The 26,566-nt window shown below is 34.3% G+C and overlaps 1 protein-coding gene and 1 pseudogene across 9 annotated transcripts in view; one reads left to right on the top strand and one right to left on the bottom strand.

Moving 5' to 3' along the window:
• Nucleotides 1-26,566, bottom strand: part of GRIA4 (glutamate ionotropic receptor AMPA type subunit 4) — a 386,291-nt gene that overhangs the window by 313,920 nt on the left and 45,805 nt on the right. The window lies entirely within an intron of this gene.
• LOC129086017 (dicarboxylate carrier SLC25A8-like) lies at nucleotides 12,236-13,165 on the top strand (annotated as a pseudogene).

Below are 26,566 nucleotides of genomic sequence, written 5' to 3'. Positions count from 1 at the left end.
TGTGGAAAGTAGCAGGCTACCAGATAGGATACTTAACTCCAAATTACACCGTGGTGGGAAGGTCATGTATGGTAGCTAGAAGATTTTGGCTACTTTGAGAGTCACAAGACTAGGAAGGAGAATGCCAAAGAGGCAGCAGCTTGGGTAGGGACAGGCTGGTGGAGTGGAGAGGTTTTTAGCAGCTGTCATGTGAGACTGACATAAACAATACCAAAGGTACAAACCCTCTTTCATATCTCCATGAAACTTTAATTAAGATAAGCCTTGCTACAATTTATAGCTCAAAACAAATATCATATGGTTTCATTTACATGTGGAATATAAAAACAAAACAAAATAGTATCTAGGAATAAATTTAACCAATGAAGTAAAAGACTTGGACTTGGGAAACTATAGAACACTGACAAAAGAAATTGATAAAGATACAAATAAGTGGAAGTATATATCCTATTCATGGATTGAAAGAATTAACATCATTAAAATGTCTGTACTACCCAAAGCAATTATAGATTCAACACAATCCTTATTAAAATACCGATGGCACAATTCAAGGATTTAGAACAAAACTCTAAAAATTTATATGGAACCAAAAGACCCCAAATAGCTCAGCAATCTTGAGGAAGAAGAATGAAGCTGGAAGAGTCATAATACCTGATATAAAACTATACTACAAAACCACTTTAATCAAAATAGCCTGCACTGGCATAAGAACAGACACATAGATCAATGGAACAGAAAAGAGAATCCAGAAATAAACACATGCCTTTATGGTAAGTTAATATTTGACAAAGCATACAATGGAGTAAAAACAGTCTCCACAATAAATGGTCCAGAGGCATTGGGAGAAGTGGACTCATATATGCAAAAAATTGAAGCTAGACCACAACTTACACCATACCCCAGAATAAAATAAAAATGGATAAGAAGCTTAAATATAAGTCATGATACTATAAATCTTAGTGGAAAATATAGGCAGTAAAATTTCAGATATCCCAGCCAGTAATATTTTTGCCAGTATGTCTCCTAGAGCAAGGGAAATAAAATAAAAAATAAGTAGTTTTTATGTTTATTTTGGGACTACCTCAAATAAAAAAGCTTTTGTATGGCTGAAGAAACCATCATCAAAGTGAAAAGGGAACCAACTCTATGGGAGAACATATTTGCCAATGATACATCAAGAGTTTGATGTATTGAGACAAGAGTTTGATGCCTAATATATATAAAGAACTCATGTAACTTAACACCAGGAAGACAAACAAGCTAATTAAAATACAGGCAAAAAACTTGAATATACTATTCTCCAGGGAAGACAGACATATGAAAAGATGCTCAACATCACTAGCCTTCAGAGAGATGCATATTAAAACCACAATGAGATATCACTTCACACCATTCAGAATAGCTATCATTAACAAATCAACAAATAAGTGCTAGCAAGGATGTGGGGAAAAGGGAAGCCTACTGCACTGTTGGTAGGAATACAGACTGGTGCATCCACTGTGGAAAACAGTATGGAATTTCTTCAAAAAATTAAAAATGGAACTGCCTTTTGATCCAGTGATTCCTCTGCTGGGAATGTACCCTAAGAATCCTGAGTCATCAATTCAAAAGAACTTATGCACCTCTATGTTCATAGCAGTGCTATTTACAATAGCCAAGTGCTGGAAGCTGCTTAAGTGCCCATAGGCATATGAGTGGATCAAAAAACTGCGATACATTTGCCCAAGGGAATACAACGCAGCAGAAAGAAAGAAGGAACTCCTTTCTACCATTTGTGACAGCATGGATGGAACTGGAAAATATTATGTAAGTGAAATAAGCCAGGTGGAGAAAGACAAATGCCATATGATCTCACTTATAAGAGGAATCTAATGAACAGAATAAATTAACAATCTAAATAGAACCGGAGACATGAAAACATGGAACAAACTGACATCAGCCAGAGGGCCGGGGAAAGGGGGTAGTGGTGGAAAATAGAGGAAGGGACTGGTCCAGGAACATACGAATGACCCATGCACATGGACAATGGTGTTGGGATTGACTATGGGAGGAGTGGACGGTCTAAGTGGAGGAGGAAAAAAGGAAGAAAAATTGGGACAACTATAATAGAACAATTAAAAAAGAAAAATGCTTTCAAAGCAAGAAAACAAAAAGAAATAAACAAAACAAAAACAGATACAGAGAACAAACTGATGGCTGCCAAAGGTGAGGGAAGTCAGGATGATGGATGAAATTAAAAATAAAATAAAACAAAATAAAAACCTAAAAAAGAACTAAATAAAAATATTGTATTTGATTTTTACCACGTTGGTAGTAAGTTTACTTCTTTAACGCTAGTAATAAAAACTTTGGAACCATAAATTTAATTTCAAAGGCACAAATTCAAAAACCATTAAAATGAATTTGGAAAAAGATATAAATTGGTAATAGATACTGTGGAGAGTAACACATGTAGGGTTATATATGAGCTTACTGAATGTCTACTGAACTAGTAGTATAAACTATTTCTCTTCTCTAGAGCTATTCAAAATTAGTTAATTCCTGTTCTCCACTCATGTTAAACCTTTATGTTCGTATAATTAAATTCATAACATAAAACTTTATTTTGCTATTTATTTTTAACTTTATAAATGTGGCATTATTATATGAAAAAGAATGCTGAAATCCACTTTTACCATCACCCACATACCCATTTCTTTCCCCACAAGTAACTATTATCAGTTCATGTATACATTTACTGACATCTTCCTATGCACTTACATCACACACAACCTGTAGAAATCTTCATTTGTTTTTTGTAGATATTTTTATATATGTTATCTAATTCGGCTTTTCTACAAACTAAAAGAAACTTCTATTCACTCAAATTGCGGCACAGTATTATAACGCATAGTATTATTATAATGCATAGTATTGAGCCATTTCTGATGAAAGGGTATTTGACTTGTTTCTGCATTTTCTCTAATACGAACAATTCTGCAGTAAAATACTGAAACTGCCTTCTATGTACTTATGCAGGTATTTTTCTAGAACAGACATCAGAAGCTGGTTCCTAGAGAATATGCATGTATTTTTAATTGTTATTTACTACCAAATGTCTTTTTTTGGATATGTGTCAAAGATTTTATTCAATTCAGTAATAAATTAGGGATCCAGGCAGAGAGTAAAATTGGTTCCAACAAGAATGACAAGCAGTTTATACAGAACATCAGGGCTATAAAAGAAATGCTAAAATAAGATTGCTTAGGTTAGATACAAAACTGGTTAATACTAAAAAAAAAACAAAACTGGTTAATACTTCACTGGACAAAATAAAAACAACACCTTTGGGGGTAGTTTTTTTCTACCAGACAATTCACTAAGTTAACATGTAGCAGTGTATGGGTTCTCATCAAATGGTAAACTCTGAAGTCAAATGACACGCATTTACAATTTTGTAGATAAACTTAAGTGATTTTTAGTATGTTTGTTAAACAGTGTCTTATAGTGACAATGAAAGGGAGGGCTACATACATTCTTTTGTGCCTTCTAAGTTGAAGAATATAGTTCTTAATAGTCAAGTTGCAGAGGCAGGGGAAATTTGATGTAAATGAGGGTAAAAGTTTAGTATCATATAGACAATTTTTACAAAATTCTCACATTTCTCTATATAATAAATCATCACCCTTTTTTCCCTTTCAGAAAATTGGGAAGGGGTCTGAGAGCCATTGCTTTGAGATTTTAATCTTAGTATTACAAGTAGTTATCTCATTTCAAACACATTCATTTAATCCAACCCTCACTTCTGAGATAAGGGCTACTTTTCTGTTTTCTCGTGACTGGGTATGAGATGTGCAGATTTTTCTAAGCTACATCTTCTTTAAACAGCACCTATAACAATTTTTATATCCATCAATATTTCAAACACTTATCTACTTCCTCTTATTCATTCCATTATTTAATATGCTTGTAATACACTATATTTAAAAAAACATTCTCTTTTATTTATTAACATATCCCCTATGATGAATATATTTTCATCATAAATATATGGTTCACTGGTGTTCATTAAATACTTGAATAAATAGATTTATATATGTGAAAATGTTAATGTGAGAGTATCAACTTCTATAGATGATATTTTATACTGTAATTATATTATTTAAATTATTATAGTTAGCCAAGAAATGAATAAAATGGGTTAAAATGTCTGATATATGTTTATATCCTAAATTTCTCATTTTTCAAGTAGTGTAATTGAAGTAGTATAACAATCAGAATATCTAAATTATCAGACTTGCCAAAAACTATAACCACAAAATATTTAGAATAGTTTGTGGATTCTGAAAAAGTAAAATACAGCACATGGTATATCATTCCTACTAACTACTACAAGCAATCGAGCATTTAGAGACATAGATTTGCTGAATTCAAGATCATAGGAAACCCTGAAACTAATGGGATAATGACTGTAATTTTCAATCTAGATCATTATAAATCGTATTCTTTAAAAGCACAGTTCAAAGGAAAAAACTGAATTCTTATTGGGGCAAAATATGACATGAGATAGACTTTTTTAAGGGTCAAGTTATGTTATCTCAAACTTTTCTATTAAAAATAAGCAAAAAATGAACTCTAAAATTATTAAGTTCACTGGTTAATAAACTGCTCTGAATCTTAAATTCTGGAAGTACTATCCCTTGACCATGTCAATATGCAGGTGGTTCAAGTAATTACATTTTTATGGAATTCAAAATGTGTAGAAGACTTAAGAAAATTTGGTTGACACCAATTTTCTATATTTCATATACATAAATTCAGTGAGCTTTTTACAACGACAGCATCAGCATAAGAGGAATTGATTATTCTTGGGAATTTGCTCTATATCGCCATAAGTTCATATCTAAATACTTGAAAGTAAAAACCAACTCAAAACCTGTGCCACTAATTGACTAGCTTTCCTGAGTTTCAACTATAATGAACATCTTGAAAAGAACATGAACCGTCTGCCTGTCAGCTACTGTAAGAACATATCCCCCAAGGAGCTCTTTCAGTACTTGAAAAATGGTCTCCAGGCAGAGATTTCCTTTTTTACGTAGGCACTTATATCTTCAATTCGTTACAAGTCTCTGAGGATTAAAAACAGAAGGTTAATACTTTTTTTGGTAAGACGATGGCCTAGTGCCACGGAGGTTTGATTTTACAGCAGAACTCATTGCCTGATCAGCATTTGTTTTATTTTTCATGGAGTAAAAAATTTGTTCTACATTATCAGATAGTGATACTAATCTTACATTTTCTTTGTGCAATAATCCTTTTATAAACTTGGAAATTGGGTTTTCTTGTTAATATACATTTTTAATTCCCAATAGTAATAACTATAATAATTCAATGTATATGGACATCCTATTTTAATGGAAATGCTAGAATAACTGAGTTTACGCTTATACAGACAATTTCAAATTTGCTGGCATATTGAAACCATGTCATCTAACTACACAGAAATTTGTAACTTTAGTTCCTGACTAGAATTATAAGATAGCTTATATTTGACTGCAGTGTTATTGCTATCTTCAGCGGTTGTGTGCTCTTTTTTCTTTCAATTAATAATATGAAAATTATCAAAAGCAGATGGATTTTTAAGTCATATAGCAGCTATTATGTTATTGAGGTGTGAACCTGACTACTGGAACAAACTTAAAAATCACCCTGTCCTAGAGGAGAACATAGGCAGGAAAATCTTAGATATTCCATGTAGCAATATTTTCACTGATATGTTCCCTAGAGCAAGGAGCATAAAAGAAAGAATATTTTGAAACTTCTCATCAAAATAAGAAGCTTCTTCATGGCTAAAGAAAACATCAGCAAGATGGAAAGGAACAAACCACATGGGAAAAATATATTTGCCAATGATACCTCAGACAAGGGTTCGATCTCCAAAATATATAAAGAACTCACATGACTCCAATCCAGGAAGAGAAACAATCCAATTAAAAAATGGGCAAAGGACCTAAACAGACACTTCTCCAAGGAGGATATACACGGGTCCCAGAGACATATGAAAGGATGGCTCAGCATCGCTATCAGAGAGATGCAAATTAAAACCACAATCAGATACCACCTTACATCGGGCAGACTGGCCATCATAAACAGATAAAGAAAACAAGTGCTGGCTAGGCTGTGGAGAAAAGGGAACCCTGTTGGTGGGAATGCAGACTGGTGCAGCCACTGTGTAAAACAGTTTGGAATTTCCTAAAAAAACCCTAAAACTGTAACTGCCTTTTGACCCAGTGACTCCCCTGCTGGGACTATACCCTAAGAATCCTGAAACACCAATTCAAAAGAACCTATGCACTGCAACGTTCATAGCATCACAATTTACAATAGCTAAGTGTTTGAAGCAACCTAAGAGCCCAAAAGTAAATGAGTGGATCAAAAAATTGTGGTACATTTACACGATGGAATACTACCCAGCAGAAAGGAAGAAGGAACTCCTACGCTTTGTGACAGCATGGATGGAACTAGAGACCATTACGCTAAGTGAAATAAGCCAGGCGGTGAAAGACAAAGACCATATGATCTCACCTATAGGTGGAACCTAATCAACAGAACAAACCAGCAAGCAAAATATAATCAGAGACTTTGAAATAAAGAACAAACTGATAGTAATGAGAGGAGAGAAGAGAAGGGAGTAATAGGGGAAAAAAAGGGAAAGGGTCAAATCAAGGAACATGTATAAAGGACCCATGGGCAAAGCCAAAGTTGGGAAGGATTGAGGGTGGGAGGTGGGGGTGAGTGGGACAAGGGAAAGTGGTGGCAAGAAAATGGAAACAGCTGTACTTGAACAACAACAAAAAGTAATTGAAAAGAAATCACCCTGCCCCATTCATAGACTCAGGCACACATCATCTACTTTGCTAAACTCATCCCAATCCAACATTGCTAAAATTAACTATAAAATTAATTTGCATGGTAAATTGTTAACATACCATGGAAAACACAGACTATAAAATATGTGCAGGTTTCATAAACATAATTATAGTAAATTGGTAGAATATTTCATCATTAAATAAGATAAATAAATATTTAAAATGCTAACTATTTCCACATGCATTCTCCATGTTTTAGGTGCCTTTCAGATAAGTAATCTATTATACTTTAGATTTAAAATGGAACTTAAAATTGATTGCATATGGATGGTTGTTATGAATAGCTTTCTTTTTAAATCTCTGTAAATTAAAAAAAGTCCTGGAACACATTAAAACCCAGTAACAGTAAAAAGGTAGATATATTTTTCTTATTTAATATTTCTGTCTTTAAAGTTATATTCAATAGACCTCATAATTTGATGTGGATAACTTTAAGAAATAGTCTTATCTATGATAAAATTTCTAAGTACGTTAATAAATATTTTTTGCACATGTTTTAAATATTTTATCTTTTATTAAGTAAATGTTATTTAAGTGTCTAAACTTTATTTTTAAGTAAAATGGATAACTTCCAAATAAATGCAGTCCAGTTAGTTCATGTGAGATGAAGGTGGAAAAAAGTAAGAGTGGTAAAATATGAGATGCCATTTGTCATAATTAATGAAATTCCTAGTGAATGGATAAAAGCCCTTTCCAAGTCTTAGAGAAAGGAGGAGTACTAGGTAAAGCTGCTTTTATTTATACAGAATTAAAGATTCGTATTTGCATCAACTTAAAAAGGGGTTCCTTCTCAAGGTAAATAATTTTCAAGGTTTGTGTTCAAAGTGTAAGCAACACATCTTTGCGGTATAAAAATAAAACTGTCGTACACCTTCTAGCATCAACAATGTCTTCCCAACTCAACATTTATTTTTCTACCAGGAAACATCAGCATCAGTTATTTCAGATTCTAAACTTTGGCTATATTAGAGGAATAGATCAATGAAAGGATTCTTTTTTATTTTAACTTTTCTGCATTCTTCTAAGTTTTCATTTATTGAGTATATATTATTTTTATAGTAGAAAAAATGACCCCAAAACTTAGAGTGTGCAATATTCTGTGTTCTTGCAGAAATTAAAACGTGGCAAGAAGAACAGTTTTACAACTAGCTATATGACCATATAAAGAGTGCTATGGTGACAACACACAGTTCTTGAGGAGTCCCCAGAGGAGGGAGAAGATTAATTTCCTCCGAGAAAGAAGTCATGAGGCCGAGTGAACCTCACAGGAAAGCAGCTTGTGGAAGGAGCCTTGAAGGATGAGCAGTGTTTTTATCTCATCAAGAAAATCATTCCGAGGGAGGTCAGCGTGACAGCCTGCAGAGCGTGGGGGAAGGGCAGTTAATCCGGTAATCTGAGGTTCGGCTCTTATTTGATGTGGCCGCATCAAATGTTGCCCTCTTCCTACGCCATGTTTAATCTTGATTAACTTTCAATTCTTCAGTATGCATTTGGATTAAAAATTGATCTGATTTTAATGTTTCACATTAAATAAGGTTCTATGCTTTATCTGTCTCAATGTGAAGATTATTTTTTAAATGAAACTGATTTCAAATTTAACATAAAAAAATAAAGGGATTCCTTCTGATTTTGTATTTTCCCAACTTCAATGCAAAGGTCAGTGAATTTATCTAGATTTAGATATCCTATTTATGCATTTATAGTTTTTTTTGTTAATGTCATTTACAATCTGGCACTTTAATGTGTATTTACACATCATTATTGCTATTATTATTATTTTTCAAAATTCCAAGTGAAAGGCTGGTCATAGCCTCTGTGATTTCAGCACCCAGGACAGCACTACTTTCACTTAATCTGTTCTTGATCTCTATCTTCAGCAAATTTACGGTTTATGGGCAATATAGGCAAGTATGATACAGTGAGGTAGGTAATATGATTATTTGCATTGAGGTCCTGGGATTACGTAGGTGGGGTCCGAATCTGGATGTGGTGTGGCAGGGAGGGCTTCCTTAAGGATATAAAGTTGAGTCCTGAAGATTAGTGACAGGTAAACAGGAAAGATTTGGAGAAAGAGTAAAGTGTTTTTGGCATACAAAAGCATACACATAGATCCAGATAAGGTAAAAACAAATATGGCATCAAAGAAATGAATTATAATGACTAGAACATAGGTGGGTGGAGGTGAGTGGTATTCAGTCAGGCTGGAAAAGTGAGATGGAATCAGATGGAACATACATTTTCAGCCATGTTCAGAAGGTTAGAGTTATTCTAAAAGTAAAGGAGATCGACTAGAATGGTTTCATCAGGAAAGTAAAATATATAATCTGATTTTGAATTAGGAAAAGTTAATTTGACTATAAGAAAGTGTGCAACCTACGCTAAAAATAAAATGTTAAATGAATGCTAGTATTCAACAAGGTATCTAGCATGTGTGTGTTTGATAAACTGATAAGAAAAATATAAGAATAAAAACCACATATTTTAGATTGTTAATGTAATAAAATTGGCAAAAGTAATTTTATTTTTATTTAATGAAAAGTAATTCATTATTTAATAATGAATTTTTTAATTAACTTCTATATTTCTTTAAGTACTCCCAGATGAACTAACTCATGGTAATGTCTGCATCTCTGGGTTAAAATAACAGGTGATAATGCAGTAAAATAAAATTATACCAAATCATTTCACTTCGAGGAAGCTGTTATTATTAGCACTACAGGTTAATATTGAACTCTGCACTGAAAAGTTGTTCTCAACTTTATGTTTAAATAGTCAGTCTCTTTCTACTGGGGCCACTGGACTTGTCTGTCTGGAAAAATTTCAAAGTTGGATTTTAACATTAGAAAGTGTCCTTCAATTTGTATTATATTTATAGTACACCAAATATGGTAATATTAAAACAAATGTTTTCTTTGGTAGTTAACTTCACTTTCCATTAACATAAAGAACACCTTTTTTCCTTAGCTTTTAAGCTGAATGGATAAGACTCAATATGCTTTTTGAAGATGTGACTACTGAGAATACTCATTTAAGCCTCCCATAGCAGTTGGCCCAGTCTATGAGTACAGCGGGCAATGAATGACTGCCTTCTGGATAAGAGGCAAAATTCATGATTATTGAATTTATTTTAATTGTATACACACCTGAATGGTGAGTGAATTATAGTCATTGATCAAAAAACTATATTTTTCATAACTCTAAATCATTCTATTTACACTAACTTAAAATTCCATTTTGTGCTATTTCATACTAAATATCAGTTTTGAATAATATATGTTCACCAGAGTTAGGGGTTTAAATTCCAGGCAGAGTAATTAAGCTGTTTAGCTCCAGTGGTAAAGAAATAAATACTATGGCAGAACATCTTGACATGTGGTGGTAAATGAACACAGTCATGTAAGTCACCTGATGTTCTCCTGAGAAAGCAAAATTCTAAACCTTGTTAAAGACTTTCTGTGGTGGGTGAAGTCTGAGTCTGTACATTTTTAACAGAGCCCCTCAATATCAATGGTCATAATGGAATAGAACTTTACACATAGTAATAAATATTTCCTAAAGAGTAGGTTATATTACAATCATTATCTTGTCTAACTTTTTTTCCCATAATATGATGATATTAACTATATGGTTAGTTCTGGAGTTATTTAAATTTTTATTTTGAATGTCATTTGACCTATTATAACGGTCGAAAATGAAACATCTTTTGACTATCCTCTCTGCATGGCATTTTAAACTCCTTCTCATTCTTCCCCAAGCCATTGCTGGGTCTATTTTGATAAGAAGGCATGGTAGATATAAAAATGATTCCACAAAGATGTCTATATTTTTATCCCGGGAAACTGTGACTATGTTATCTTACAGCACAAAAGGGATCTTGCAAAAATGATTACAATTTTGAGATAAGGAGATTGATTATTTTGTATTAGCCAGATGGGCTTAATCTAATCACATGAAACCATAAAGCAGAGAATTTTTATCTAAAGATGTGGTCAGAGAGGACAAAATGACTGTGGAAGAAAGATGCAAAGAGATGCCTTGCTGTTGACTTTGAACCTGGAAAAAGGACCCAGGGACTGAGGATTGTGGGTGGTCCCTAGAAGCTGGAAAAGTCAGGGAAACAGGTCCTCCTCTAGGGCTGCACGAAAGGGACAAAACCCTATGGAAATACTGACTTTTAGTCCAGTAAGACCTCTTATCAGACTTTCCTGAAAATTATAAGGTAAGAAATTTTTGCTATCTTAAGCCACTAAATTTGCAATAACTTGTTATAGTAGAAATAGAAAACAAATATAGAAGGCATTGGCTTTGATCTCACCTATATTTGTTTATTTAGAATACAAATACTGATATGACTGGTAGTTGTCATAAGAAAAAGATGCTAGTTATTATCAATTCAACTGTTAAAATTTTAGCTAAAGTTGTTAGAGATTTATAATAAATACACTAATGCGTGTAACACACAAAGGTATCTACAACTGAAGATTTCCTCACCAAAATTATGTTTGTTGCATATAACTGTAACTGCTGAGAAGTTGAAATATTTTAATAGAGGTAGAACTAATCAACAGTAGACCTAGATCATTGACCTTAGCTTTGGTTGCCCTAGCCACACACTTCCACTTTCTGTGTACATCTATTATGCCTTATGTTTACTATCCCCATCTCATCTTAAGGAAAGACAGGTGATTATTTGGGAGTCTGCAGGGTGTTTTTTAAACAAGTCTCCCATTGGGTATAGAGAAACAGACATCTATTTAAAATATGTAAAATAGGTGTACTCATCCATATTCAGAAGCCTGTGGAAACAGCTTTACAAATGTACATCTTGGATCCCACCTAGGAAAGTTCTTTAATGATGAGTAGAGACTAACAATACTAATCAAGTGGAATACAAAACACTTTTACACATAATGTTTACTCATAAACTTAGTACTTTCCTACTATGACTTGGCAGTCTGCTGGGTTCCTGACGTACAGAAGAATGTATGTCATATACATGTGTGTAAAGTCTCTGAAATCCAAGTTTGCAGAGGGGATAGAGCTGGGGAGACCAATAAGTGACGCGTGAAGTACAAGCATTGGGATTAGTCCTGTGAAAAATGACCAAAACATTCTGTCTGGGGAATCGCAGCTGGTCTTGTGAAAGAGAGTATGAGATTTTATTAATCTAGAAGTTTGGTCAAAGTATTCCAGACAGAAAGGACAGCATGAATAAAGGCACAAAGATGTGACCGCATGTCCTGTATGGCTGAATTTAAAGAGGAACATGACCCTAACCCTTCTCCAATTTTTCTTCATCTCTTGGTAAATAGCAGGGAATCAGCATCATGGTTGGGCTTAAGGCCACAGATGTGCCCCCCACTGCCACTGTAAAGTTCCTGGTGGCTGGCACAGCTGCCTGCGTTGCAGATCTCATCAACTTCCCCCTGGATACTGTTAAAGTCGGGCTGCAGATCGAAGGAGAAAGGCAGGGGGCAGTGCGAGCTGCAGCCAGCATCCAGTACCGTGGCCTGCTGGGTACCATCCTGACCACGGTGTGCACTCACTGTCCCTGCAGCCTCTACAACTGGCTGGTTGCCAGCCTGCAGCACCAGATGAGCTTCGCTTCTGCCCGCATAGGCCTCTACGACTCTGTCAAGCAGTTCTAGGCCAAGGGCCCTGAGCATACTGCCACTGGGAGCCGCCTCCTGACAGGCAGTGCCACAGGTGCCTTGGCTGTGGCTGTAGCTCACTCAGCTCCCAGATGTGGTAAAGTTCCCGCTCCAGGCTCAGGCCCACGCTGGAGGTAGTCAGAAACACCAAAGCACTGTTGATGCCCACTAGAAGACCACTGCCCAAGAGGAAGGGTTCCGGGGACTTTGGAAAGGGCCCTCTCCCAATATTGCTCATAATGTTAGCAACTGTGCTGAGCTGGTGACCTACAACCTCACCAAGGATGCCCTCCTAAAGGCTAGCCTTGTGACAAATGATCTTCCTTTTCACTTCACTTCTGCCTTAGGACAGGCTTCTGCACCACATCGTTGCCTCCCTTGTGGATGTAGTCAGGATGAGATATATGAACTCTGCCCTGGGCCGGTACAGAAGCTCTGGCCACTGTGCCCTCGCTATGCTCCAGAAGGAGGGTCCCTGAGCATTCTCAGCAAAAGGTTCATTACCTCCTTTTTCTGGGTTCTTGGAATGTGGTGATGTTCATTACCTGTGAGCAGCTGAAACAGGCCCTCATGGCTTCCTGCACTTCCCAGGAGGATCCCTTTTGAGCCTCCCCTGCTGCCAACCTGACCACCTCTGGCTTGGCTTCCGCTCCAGCCAGGCCCCGTTTCCCTTTTCCTCCTCCCCTCCTTCCCTTCCCTCCCCTCACTCCCCACTTCTGCTCCCATTTCTACTGCCTCCCTTCCCTCTTCCCGCATTCTCCCCTCTCCTCTCTACCTCATCTGCTTATTGCTTCTCGGTCCTGTTGGCGTTGACCCCAGCTGATACTGTGGGAGACCTCACGCCAGCCAGGATCCCAAGCTTCTCAGTCCCTTGAAAAGTTCAACCCAGCTCTTCAAGATCCTGTTTCCAAGCCCAGAGAACACATCTCCATTAAAAACAATAAGCAAACAAAAAACAGAAAACAAATTAAAAAAAAACTCAACCTTAAAAAAAAAATTTGGTGAAAGTATTACAGACAGAAAGGACAGCATGAGTCAAGGCACTGTGATGTGACAGCATGTCTTGTATGACAGCTTAAAGAGGAAAATGAAATAATTGAAAGTAATGGTATGGCAAACAAACTGTATCTGTGTATAAATACATATGTATGACACTATATATATATGCATGTTATATGTATAAGACTATATATAGTACATATAATATTATTATTGTACATATAAAATTAGATATTTAACTGGTATGGAGAGTAGACTGAGGTTCCAAGTGATTAGTGTGAAGCAAGAGTAGAGCGGGGAGACAGAATAAAAGAGGGCCGATAGGGATATCAGAGTGATGATCAGGTTTTGGCGACTGACTAAATGAGCAAGTGTAGGAGACATTATAAAAGTGAGTCCAAGTTTTCTGTTATATATGTGACTGAAATGTATAAATTCTAAGAAAAAGCTGCAAAAGATAGAGGGTACATTTTTTTGGACTTTGTGGTGCCTGGGACGACTAGCTGGCAATGTCCAGTGAAAGGCTGGAAACAGATGAATGAAGCTCCAGGAAAGATTATGGAATTAAGAATTTATGTCTTATTTACCTTTTTAACCACTTTGGCTAGCACAGACATACACACAAAAGATAAAGAATTGATCAAAGTGACAGATATAAATTGTTAATTAACATACATTTTTATGAGAGCTATAGTACTACCAAGGTTATTTCATGAACTCATTTTTATTCAAAAATTGTAACAAATTTTGGGGAGACTCAGAAAACTAGAAGGTAGTAGAGCTCAAAAAAAGACTGTTAGTTATACTTTAATATTTTAATATTTTTAACAGATTACTTGTATAATTCTAAAGAGTTAGAAAACAAATAAAACAAGAGGCCACTTCTTTCTCAGCTATTTTTCAAAGCAGTCTTCTCGGATGATGGGGGCTCGGCCTGACTTTAACAACTCCCTCTCCACTCTGCAGCACTATGATTTCTAGGCTCTCACTGCCTTCCACATAGTTCCTTGGGCTTTTCTTATTTAAAAATATTAAGAAGTTGGATTACCTTATCTAGGGTATGTATATTTGAAGTATCAGCACTATAGCTAGAGAAGCCCATTGTAGGAACCACTTCATGTCTTTTGTTTCGTGCTTCCACACAAGCAAATGAAGAGCCTAAATTATCCTGAGATCATGTATTTCAAGCAGTGGAGCAAGCCCTTAATTGATTTAGGGAGATGCTTAAGGACTTGGAAGTTTAAGCCTGACTAAAATTTAAGCAATGTTCAGAAGTAAAACAAAGGAGGAAATTAAAAAACGTTTACTATAAGGCAAAGAGTTGATCAGTTTAAGGAGTTAAAAAAAGCAACAACAAAAAAATGAAAGCTAGTATAATTTAGGCAAGGTAACCACAGCTTTTACTAAGCTATTTTTTTATGAATGACTAATTCAAAAATGCTGAAAAAAACAAACACGTACCAAAAGAATTCTCTTCAGTAATTTAATTATACAACTAGAATAATAAAAACAGAAAAATGGCAGCAAACATTTACTGAGAGCTTACTCTGTGCTAAACAGTGTGGCAGTCAGATATATGCATTATCTCATATTTAAAAAAAAAAAAGATTAGGTTTTCCAGTCAATTCAGAAATCATGAAGGAATCACTGGGTCAAGTGAAATAAGCCAGTCGATGAAAGGCTTATGTGTATAAGCCTCCATACTTATATATATAATCCACCATAGGATCTCCCCTTTAAGAGGAACCTAATGAACAAAAACAAACTAATGAGCAAAATAGAACCAGAGACATGAAAACATGGAACAAACAGAAAGGGACGAGAGAGGGGAGGGGGGAACAACAGTGGAAAGAAGGGACAGAGACTAGTCAAAGAACATGTATGAATGACCCATGGACATGAACAATGGTGTAGGGATTGACTGAGGGTGTGGGGTGTGGGATGGGAAGAGGATGGCAAAGAGGGAAAAATTGAGACAACTGTAATAGAACAATAAAATATTAAAAAAATAAACATAATACATTAAAAAAGAAATCATGAAAGAATGCACTTAAGTTATCAACATGATTGACTCATTGAGAAAATATAGTTTATTTCTTGTCATCTCCCCTCCACCTGCTCCCAGTTTTCCATAGAGAGTAAAAAATATTATAAATATTTAGAGAAATGTATTTTTGCAGTAACACGGGACTTGGCACATAACAGATATGCAACAAATATTATTTAAATTGACTAGGGACAAATAAGGTAGACTAAATAAAAATAATAAATTATTCTTTAAGATTTAAATTTAACCAGAATGGCTTCTTTCATTTGTTTTTTTTTGTTTGTTTGTTTTTGTCCCTTAAGAGAGAGACAATGGTTATTAGTACATTGTCATTAATATCTACATTTAAAAAACTCTCAGGAAATGTTTCAAAATTATCCAATACACAGCCTCACCTATTAATAGCTACTACTTTGCCTCTATACAGAAAAACATTAAAATCATATATACAAATTGAGACAGCACTTGGTTGATGAATAACTCCATTTCATTTGGCTGATCACTAGTTGTTATTCCCTGTCCAGATGCAAGCTATGACCAGACTCCTTTGTGGGCAGCTGCAGCCATCCACCACACACCTATATGCAAGTAAGCACACCTTGAAAAATGGCATGGGGACAAATTATGAGCTACTTTCTTCCTGTGTAAATGTTTTATCAACATTAAATTTATTGTAGTAAGTGTCTCACAAATAGATATGATGTGTTAACATATTCGTAATGTTGCTCGAATACTTATGGGGTTATTTTGACACAAAGTTTTCCTCAAAGGGGAGTTTTTATATTCCAGTGAGAATTGAGGTAGTAGCAGTATGTTATATATTTTATTTTGGCTCTCTTAAGCACATGAAGGCATAGCTTTGTTTATATGCTATACTTGGCCAAATCATGTTACACCTGCGTTTCCCACTTTCTGGGCTCCTTCTGCCTCCAGTTGCCAGTGCCTCATACTATCCCCTGGTTACTTGCAGGGTCTCACCAAGTCTGCCACCTGTCTCATTCTCCATGGCTAAGCCTTCCTCCAGGATAGACTAATAGTTAAAAACCTGGAATCAGAGCCAGCATATTTGGTCCAAATCTTGGCTCTGCCATTTAATGTGTGTATCATTAGGACAGATTATTGAAACACTCAGAGAGGCTCGGTTTCTTTATGTCAAATAGGAATAAAAATATAAGATAGTTGTGAGTCTTAAGTTCATATGCTAAAAGCACTGAAAATGATGTTTGGTACACAGAAAGAATCATACAGTTTTTAGTCATTATTTTCCAGATAAGTATTCAGATAAAGTATTCACAAGGACATATTTTACCTATTTACATGTATAATAGAGAATAATCAATGATTTATTTCTCAAGCTAAAGGAACACATTTCTAGAAAAGTTCATGAGTCACAGAAGGTCAAGGGATCTTCTTTATAAGTACCTACAGATTACAATTGAAAGGTTATATAATCACCTACTGCCTCTGTTGCTAGGCCCATACCATTGTTACTGACTTTGTATTTAATGATGAAAAAAAATTTACTACAGCAAAGAAACTTCTTGCCATACAGAGGCATTAGAAAATAAGAAGAGATAAAAATATTGAAGTAGCCAAAAAATCATAATTCTATAATAATTCCAAGATGGTACTTTTTGATATTGAGAAAAGTATTAAGAAGCCAATAAGCTGTCTTATATTATAATTTAATTCTCATAAAATCAATAACAGAAAATTTCAAGAATGTCTTTTTATTAAAATCAAAGTATATTTTTTCTTTTAGAAGCTGCTAGATAAAGTTAAAAATAGTTTTAATTAAATTATGGGTGGGTGCTTTGTCATTATCCCAAATTAATTCCTTTAGAATTATCTCCTAAATTTTGCCAAATTATCTTCTAAATAGTGCCAGTTTAAATTTGAATAAATTAATTGAAGGTGTTTCTTATAATTCTTTATCAGTTTTGAAATAGAATCAAATGTTTGGATCCTCGGGGCACTATTAAACAAAATGAAAATCACCTAGTTGGTTCAGTTGTGAGGTGCACATTTAAAAAAATTAAAGGTAAGGTTATTTCTCGATCCACAAAAACAAAAGTACCTGAGATTCTTTGACAGCTTACTAATATAACCATTTGGTCCTGCAGTAATTTCTGAACTGGTCAGAATATTGATGTCTTTTACAGAGGGCCAATTGAATCACTAGTTTAACCAAATAAGATTGTTAATTGGATGTTGTAGCAAGTTATTTTACAAACAGAAAAGAATACTACTACTTCTGTCACATAAGAGAGTGCAAAGTAATAATAGTGCCAAAGTGCATCAAAGCTATAATATATATATTATATATATTAATATTATATATAATATATTATATATTATATATATATATATATTAACATATTATATATATATAATATATATAATATAGCTAGAGCTCTTGGGAGGCCCAGTCTATAACAATGTCCAAGAGGAACTCTGCATGGTATGCCTCAAACCCAGGAGTGACCAAGCCCTAAACAGAAAAATGCAAATGTATATCATAAATCCTGAATAAACACTATTCTAAGAAGAATATCCAGAAGCCACAATAAAAATATTTCACAAATATGACTACGCAAAAAATATAAACTTCTAAAAACCAATAATTTTAAAATGTTGAAAGGCACATGATGGGCTAGAACAAAATATTCACATCATATATATTAGACTAAGATTTAACATCCTAAATGTGCATAAACAGCCAGAAAGAAAAATTTCAAACTCTAAAGGAAGAAAAGACAAAGGAGTTGAACAAGCAATTATGTTTTAGCAATACAAACGGCTGAAAAACAATCAAAGGTCTTGCAAGTAATCCAAGAATGCAAATTAAAATACCAATGAGTACCTTTTTTTTCCCTGGTGGATTGGCAAAAAAATCTACTGTTAGTAAAGGTGAGGGTCAAATTGCACTCTTGGGGAAAGTGTAACTTGGTTTTACTTCTGGAGAGCAACTGGCAGCACCTATCAAAATATAAAGACAAAGATGCTGTTCCTGGAAAAGTCCAACTCTAGGGATTGATTGCAATGATAAAAATAGTAGCTAACCTTCACTAAGTACTTATTATGTGCAAGGTCCCACACTAGGTGCATTACATGGACCACCTCATTTACTTCACAATATTGCCTGTTGAATATAGGCTTCTGATCATCTCCAAAAGGAGAAACTGAGGCTTAGGAAAGTTATGTTTTCCCTGCTAATAATTCCTGAAGCCAGGATTTAAAACAGGCAGTCTGATTCCAGAGCCTGCACATATAACAGCTCCCTTTAACATGCCTCACACATGTGCATGAGGGATATTAGATATATGTCAGCATTATATCTACATAGCTATCTATATGTCAGCATTATTATACTACATAAACTTTTATATTAAAAATTGAGTAAACTGATGGATTTCATATAGTTTTTTAATAGTTATATTTTTAAATATTTTTATTCTCAAAGGCATGAGTCTAATTATTGGTATTCTATGGCAATGTTTCATTATAAAGGTATATGGATATTTTGGATTTTCTGCCACGTAAAGTGTTTGGCAAAATTGCTTTTGTTCACAACTTTTTAGATACTATTATTGTGTTTGTTTGTTTTCTGTGTTATAGCTACAAAGCAGCAGGGAATTTGGTATGAGCTATGGTGTTAGTGCCACTACAATGATATGCATATCTGGAGTTTATAAAACAGAGGGCCCGTCTATCATTCCTATCACTGACTTTGACAAAATGTCTGCCTCAGCTTGGAACTGCTTTTAACAGCCATCTTTTTAAAAATGTTTCGCTTTCTCCTACATCATTTACTGTCATCAAAGTATCTTTCTACAATGGATCCTTTCTCTGTTAGGTGGCATTTGCTTTACTATTATGTAATATTTTCCATTTTTCTGAAAATTATACTTCAGAATGAATGAAGAATAACATTTGTACTCCCCAAAATTCAATACTTTCACATGACTATGGCCTTAAATGCTGTGGCTCTGTCCTATAGTTTGGACAGATTTCCCTTTCCTTCTGATGTTGACCTCTTCACTTGCGTCTGTTGGCCTTTTTACTCCCCACTGTATCCTACTCCCTGCCAACTGCTAGGTGCATCTCCATCACTGTATGTGCCCATGTTTTTCTTTGTCATAAAATGCAATTCTTCATTCTTTTATTTCTTATCTTGATTATTTTAGCAGTGGAAAAAGCATGGGGTGTACAGATCAGTAGATGTGGGGTTGACTTTCTGTTCCACTTAGAGATCACTGAACTTGGGCAAATACTCAACTTACCTGATTCAGTGTTCTCATTCATAAAATTGATATTTATAAGGGTTAGTTAAGATGGTATATTTGATTGCCAAATTTCTAATCAAGTATAGAGTAGCCAATATGTACATGACCCATTATTTTATGACTCAAATAAAATCTCATCTCCTTTGTTAAGTCTTGCCTGACTTGTCACATTAACATTCTTTTACCCTTGTTAACTACCACTGAGTAGTATTTTTAACATTCATTTGCCACCCACACACATACACACACACATTTTGCGTGGTTGAAAGTTTTATATTAACTCAACCTGACAGTTCCTTAATGGTTATACTGTAACAATTAATTCATTAAGGGTTTTTTTTTTCAGAGAAATATACAAGAATTTTTTTTCCAAAATCAAATAGAATAGAAAGTTCTATAATGACAAAAAAATCTCTTGTGTCATTTAAAAAAAATGTTGTAGCCCTATATCAGTCACCCAAATTTAATAGTTACCAACAATTTGCTATTCTATTTATCCATCCCCTTCTCTTTCTTACCCTGTATCAACTGGACTATATTTAAAAGTGAAGTACAGACATAATGTTATTTTGTTATTCTATACACCAGTCCCTAAAAAGAATTAAGCAAGAATTCCTTTAAAAAGTATGAAAATTTTTATTATGTAATATGATGACATTATCTTATCTAACCCAATTCATTGATTTCATCTTAAATTCAGCCCATATTTATATTTTCCTATTTATTTCAAAAGGCTGTTTGAAATAGAACCCAAACAAGATCCACATAACACACATTACATTTAATTATTTGTGTCTTCAGTCTCTTAATTTTGAGACGTTCCAGAGACAATGATATTTTTAAATTTATTTTTCATTGAATTTATTAGGGTGACATTGGTTAATAAAATTACATAGGATTCAGATATACAATTCTATTATATCTTCATATAGAAGATATACTACATCTTCTCTATGATGTACTGTGTATTCACCATCCCAAGTCAAGTCTCCTTCCATCACCATATATACCCCCTTTATTCACCTTTACCTCCTCCAAGCCCTCCTCCCCTCTGGCAATCACCATACTGCTATCTGTGTGAAGGAGTCTTTTTTTCCTTTGCTTAATTCCTTCACCCCCAATTAGAGTCTTTCGTTTTACATTTATATTCTTTACACTGAATTGTACCTTTTGCTTTTATGGTAATTCTTCCAGTTCTTCCTCCAGCCTTATGCTACAGGCTTTCCTCAAAAGCCTGGTCACACTTTCCTGTTCATATTTAGAATTAGGCAAAAACATAATACTGGATCTCAGTGGACATAGTAGGAACTTGCTAATTGACAGGCTTTATTTGAGGCTGTCTGTCAGAAGTCTTTTGGCCTCACGTGGCAGGATAATTAAACGAAGTGGCTTAAACAGTGTGGACCATCTATAGACAGGGAGGTAGGTTATTCAGGTTTAATTCATAAATTCAATGGTGCTATTTAAAGTAGAGGTTCATAGGCTTGTCCCTTACTCAAAAAATGGCTATAAAAAATTCCAGGTATCCTAGGTAGGTATGACAAATATGGTGAAGCAAAAGGTGCTTCCTTCTAAGGCTTTTTTTTTTTTTTAACTTTCCATAAACCTTTCCCAGAAGTGTTCCAAGACATTGTCACATCTAATTTTCCAGGGTTGGGTCAAATACTCATTGTCAAGATATAAGGAGTATTCAAAAGTGAGTATTTGACACCTTAAGCCTTGATGGTGACAGACAAGCCCTTGCAATAGGGAAAAGCTTGAAGGTGGCATAGATGACTTTGAGGTAAACAACCCATTGCAGCTGTCACATGGCAGTTGGGTGAGGAACCAATCAATATTCTGGAACCCCCAGGTATTTTTTTTCCATGAATCTCCTTGGAGTTCAGCTAAATTCATTGGCTTGCTCTTGGCTTTGTTTCTGTGAATATCGTAGGATCTGGAGTTGGCTTTTTCCTATTGTCTTCATCAATGTGGACTTATGTCTTATTACTACTTGAATATCATTTTGTTAGGGTTTCTGAAGGAGAGCTTAATATGTAAATTCAATCTATCATTTTGACTTGGAAGTTCAGAATTCAATTACAACAGCAGTTTTGATGACTCACATAATGTTTGTAATATACATTTAAGAAAGAAATTATACATTCATTACACTTTGCTACTTTTCCATAGAAACACCTCTTAGACACTTCCTCAGAAAAATTTACAAAGGCCTAAGAAAGTCTTTGTTCATTTCATACTTGAATCTTATATCCCTATAAATTTCTTCCTGTACCGACATTGTCGAATGTCACTGCCAAAATAATTTAGCTCACCTGTTTTTTTAGTTATGAGTCATTTTCCCATATCACCCTCATTTCTTTCTGCATGAAATTACTCCTTTTGCATTCATAGACCTCGGCCTGTTTGTCCTCACAGAAATCACCTCTCTTAATCTTATGTCTATGTCTTTTATATTAAAAAAAATTAACTCTCTTTTCCTTTTCTAGACATAATACAGATTTTCCTTGTAATAAAGTAGATCATTCTGTAAGTTCCAGGCTATTTTAAAACCTCTGTTTAAAGTTCAGTTAATTGTTATTCTGAATCTTATTTTTACAATATAGACTACAGCTTTTAAAAAAATTATTCATTATGAATACTAAAAATTCAGTTCTTTCACCTACTTTATAAACTCACAGCAAGCAGTTAATTGATCTAAAGATACATTTCATCCGTAGTACTGTGACTTAAACCTAAGAAGTGGTACTTAATTATTACTGATCAATATTTGTAAGTTATTGAAATACCTTATTGCATCAATGGTACTCCTCTGTGTAAAATCATGATGCTCTTTTACAAAGGATCACTTCGTCCAAACTCAGCTACCTCCCATTATCAAATGCTTCATGTTTCTAGATTCATACACAGCATAAAGTATAATTTTTAAACATTTCTATACCCCTAAGTGCTTAAAATAATAAATTCAACATAGTTTCAAAAAAAATTACAAAATATATTTTGTACTTTGTAACACTAGGTTTACTGATTTTCTTCAAACAAGTCAACAATGTTTTCACCACTAGAAATAATTCTCTAGTTAACACTAAGTTGAAAATTTATGTGAATAAGAATAAATTGTTTAATAAATTTAATCTTTTCTGGGATGTGATGACAATATCGCTACATAATTCGTATGTTGAAATGTATTTATCATTTTGATTTCTATACATATTCCAGTAATACTACTGATTACTTGTAAACTAGGAAAGACCAGATGCTCAAACATTTTTAAGTTGAGATTATGTGACATTCACATTTATATATTCTTTAACTTTTTATATTTTACTATATTTATGAAATATGCTAGGTAGCATTTTATCTAAAATAATTTTTAAAAATGAGAAATTATTTAATGATAAAATAGTTGTAAACAGAGATAATTATCTTAGAAGACAATAAAAGTTTAAAATTATTTTTGATGTAAAGGAAACTGATTTCTATTTATACTTTCTTTTAATATCTGAATCTTATTTTTACTTTTCATATTTAGTTTCTTAAAATTTTTCGTATACAACAAAATGTATTCCTTTCAGATACACTGCTTTGATTTAAATTTAAATAAATTGATATTCATGCCAAACCTGAATTAGAAAGTCTATTATGCAACTGTATATGTTGTTCACACACTACATAATGTATATGCCACTATCTCATCATTTATTCCATAACTGTTCTAAGTTAAAACCTTTGAAGCTAAAAGCTTCCTATAGATGAAGAGTTTTACAACAGTAAACAATAAATAATTTCTAATATTCTTAACAATAAAGTCCATATTTTTTTGTATATCTTATAATTAATTGCTTCTTGTTTTTCACTGTCCTTTACTTTGTGGCTGTCCAAAACACATCGGAGCGCTATGATTAGGATGTGAGATATATACGTTCTTTTGGAATTTACATACCTTCTCAGAGTGACTTTTACAAAACAGGATGACTACAAAGTAGCTTTATGTGACAAAAAATGTCAGTATTTACAAACTGTAAACAGATAAAGCAGCTACTCTGCTCTCCAAATATAGATATGAGTCCAGGAGAAATTGCTGAGTGTAAAAGAACATAAAAAATCAAAATTTTTCTCTTGAAGAAGAAAGCTGTCATGTATGTATCAAACATGAGATATATTTGTTCCCTAATTCTAGTTCTCAGTTCACATAGCCATTGAGTTACTTGGCTGACAGGGTTCCATTTTTCCAATGAAAGATAAACTATTGCTGACCGAAAGCAATGGACTAATTTTATGAAATTATGAATTACTATTTAGTGGAAAGTCTCAAGAATATGTCAAAGTTTTAAGAAATAGATCCTTAGGAAGACAAATGGAAATCAAAAAATGGAAGGAAACAGTAGAACACAATTCTACTCACTCTGAATTATTATCTTAGTCATGCAAACAAATTGTCAAGGTTAAAGTGTGAAGACTTTTGACTCTTACAAATTCATAATAAAAATGTCATGTCAAATTGATTGACAATGTCAATAATGCTACAGTGAAAATGTACTAGATATCTCTTAGGTAAGTAAAATCCATTTTTAAGATTATGTCCTCATGGTATTGGAATCTATTTATTTGTATTTATTTGTACAATACTCTTCTGGTTTTTTTTTTTCAGAAACTGTAGTGGCGTTAAACTTCAAAGTACTATATATAGAAAGCCTTGTGCTGTTCTTTTGATTAGATTTCAGATTGTTGTGTCTACCTGACAAATTTCTGGGCAATATACAATCACAAAGTTTACATCTCAGACAACCTGATAGTTGAAAACACTGTTATGATCAGATGAAAATTAGAAACATTGCTGGATACCATTAGTGGGTGGCTGATTATAAACCTGGAAAGTGTTGCCGCAATCAGAATTCTCTGAGATACATCTGAGCTAATTTTCCAAGGGATTTTGAAAGATGGTTTAATAGTAGCTAAAGAGGCCTTTGCAATGGCTTTTTCCAGCAGTGTTATAGATGAGACCCTGCACCTATTCTCCAGGTTTTGCAGTCATTTCTAACATTAATGTTAACAGTTCTTAACCAAGAATACTAAGGACAAATTAACAGAAGGCCAATAATACATCTAAGAATCACAATATTCCTTTATTAACCAAGGAAAAGAAAAATGTATCTCCATATTTGTAAAATACTTTTAAAGACTTATTTATTTATTTATGTTTAGAGAGTAAGGAAGGGAGGGAGAGAGGAGAGAAACATCAATGTGTGGTTGCTTCTCGTGCACCCCCAAATGGGGATGTGGTCTACAACCCAGGCATGTGCCCTGACCGGGAATGGAACCAGCGACCCTTTAGTTTGGAGGCCGGCCCTCAATCCACTGAGCCACACCAGTCAGGGCTGTCAAATATTTTTTAATAATATAATTCTTACAAATAAGAGAAATGGAAAAACTTAAGTGTACACAAACTAATAATTATTTTCTTAAGGTATATTTGGTTTATTTTGGCGTTAACTGCTGGAACTGAGGGTTGTCATACCTACCAGTGTTGTTTCCTTGGTTCTCTATACATTTTCTATGGCCTCTCTTAGCCTTTAGGATTTACAGCCTGCACATCCTTAATTTATACTCCTTTTTTTTATTCCTAGAGATATAAACCCATTTTCTTAAATGCACAGATCAAATGGTAGTTTAGACTCAGGACTCTAAACCATTTCAATCAATTATCACTGTACCTTTAGTATATACATTCTTCTCTCTGGTTCATTATTGAATTAATAAGTACATGTTTTCTGATAGAGAGTCTTCCACCACCAATTCAGTCTAACATACAATTTTTTTTCTTTGTAAATCAAGTTGTTTCCTCTTTGGATGGCTATGAATATAAAATACATGGGGATATTATTTTTTAAAGACATCACAAACTGTAAACACATTCCTATTTTTGATAAACTAATTGCAATGAGAAACCTCAATAACTACATTAATTGGAAATACTTTAAGGGAAATAAACATAAAATCTAAAAGTATTAGAGAAATTTTCTCTTACTGTACACAAGAATAGATGTGACTACCTAAAGTCTTAGTGAGGCAGGAGACAGCATGGGAACAACTCTGAGGCTGCACCGCTGTTACTGGCCAGCGTCTAGCATCCTGGTTGCCAGGAAACGCCTTTTATCACTTAGGCGGAATGAATAGTAGACCAAGGCAGGAAGGAGGGGGAAGATATGTTTCACCCACTCACTCAGTCGTCCTGAGCCTGGTCTGATAATGTTGCCAGGTGTTCCAACATCACAAGAAACACTATGTCAGCAAGGAAGGAGGAAGTCCTTGAAATTCTATGTAACGTTTCCACTACCTGGGAAAGAAGGCCTTGAAACCGTGCTTTCATCCCAAAGCCTAAAATGTGGGAGAGGGTCCACAGCGCCCAAAGAAGCAACCCATAAATAACTTTGGGTAATTGTCTCAATTTTAATTAACAGCCTCCTGTCAAGTATCTGTTTTACAAGATGAACAAATGGAGTCTGGAGCAAGATAAGGATTCAGACTAACAGACCCCCACACATACCTAAGTTTGGGGAGTCACATTCCCCCAAGAAAACTGACACCACACTCACCTGTTAATCAATATGTAACATTTTTACTCCCATCCTACCAACTATGTAAGTCCTCAGAACAAAGGACTCGCTCTCTTGG

The sequence above is a fragment of the Pteronotus mesoamericanus genome, unplaced genomic scaffold (assembly GCF_021234165.1).
Source record: "Pteronotus mesoamericanus isolate MK-2021 breed Mesoamerican mustached bat unplaced genomic scaffold, CSHL_Meso_final scaffold_36, whole genome shotgun sequence".
In the NCBI taxonomy this organism is placed as follows: domain Eukaryota; kingdom Metazoa; phylum Chordata; class Mammalia; order Chiroptera; family Mormoopidae; genus Pteronotus; species Pteronotus mesoamericanus.
Note: the sequence above shows the minus strand (reverse complement) of the source record. Positions and strands in the feature narration are given on the sequence as shown.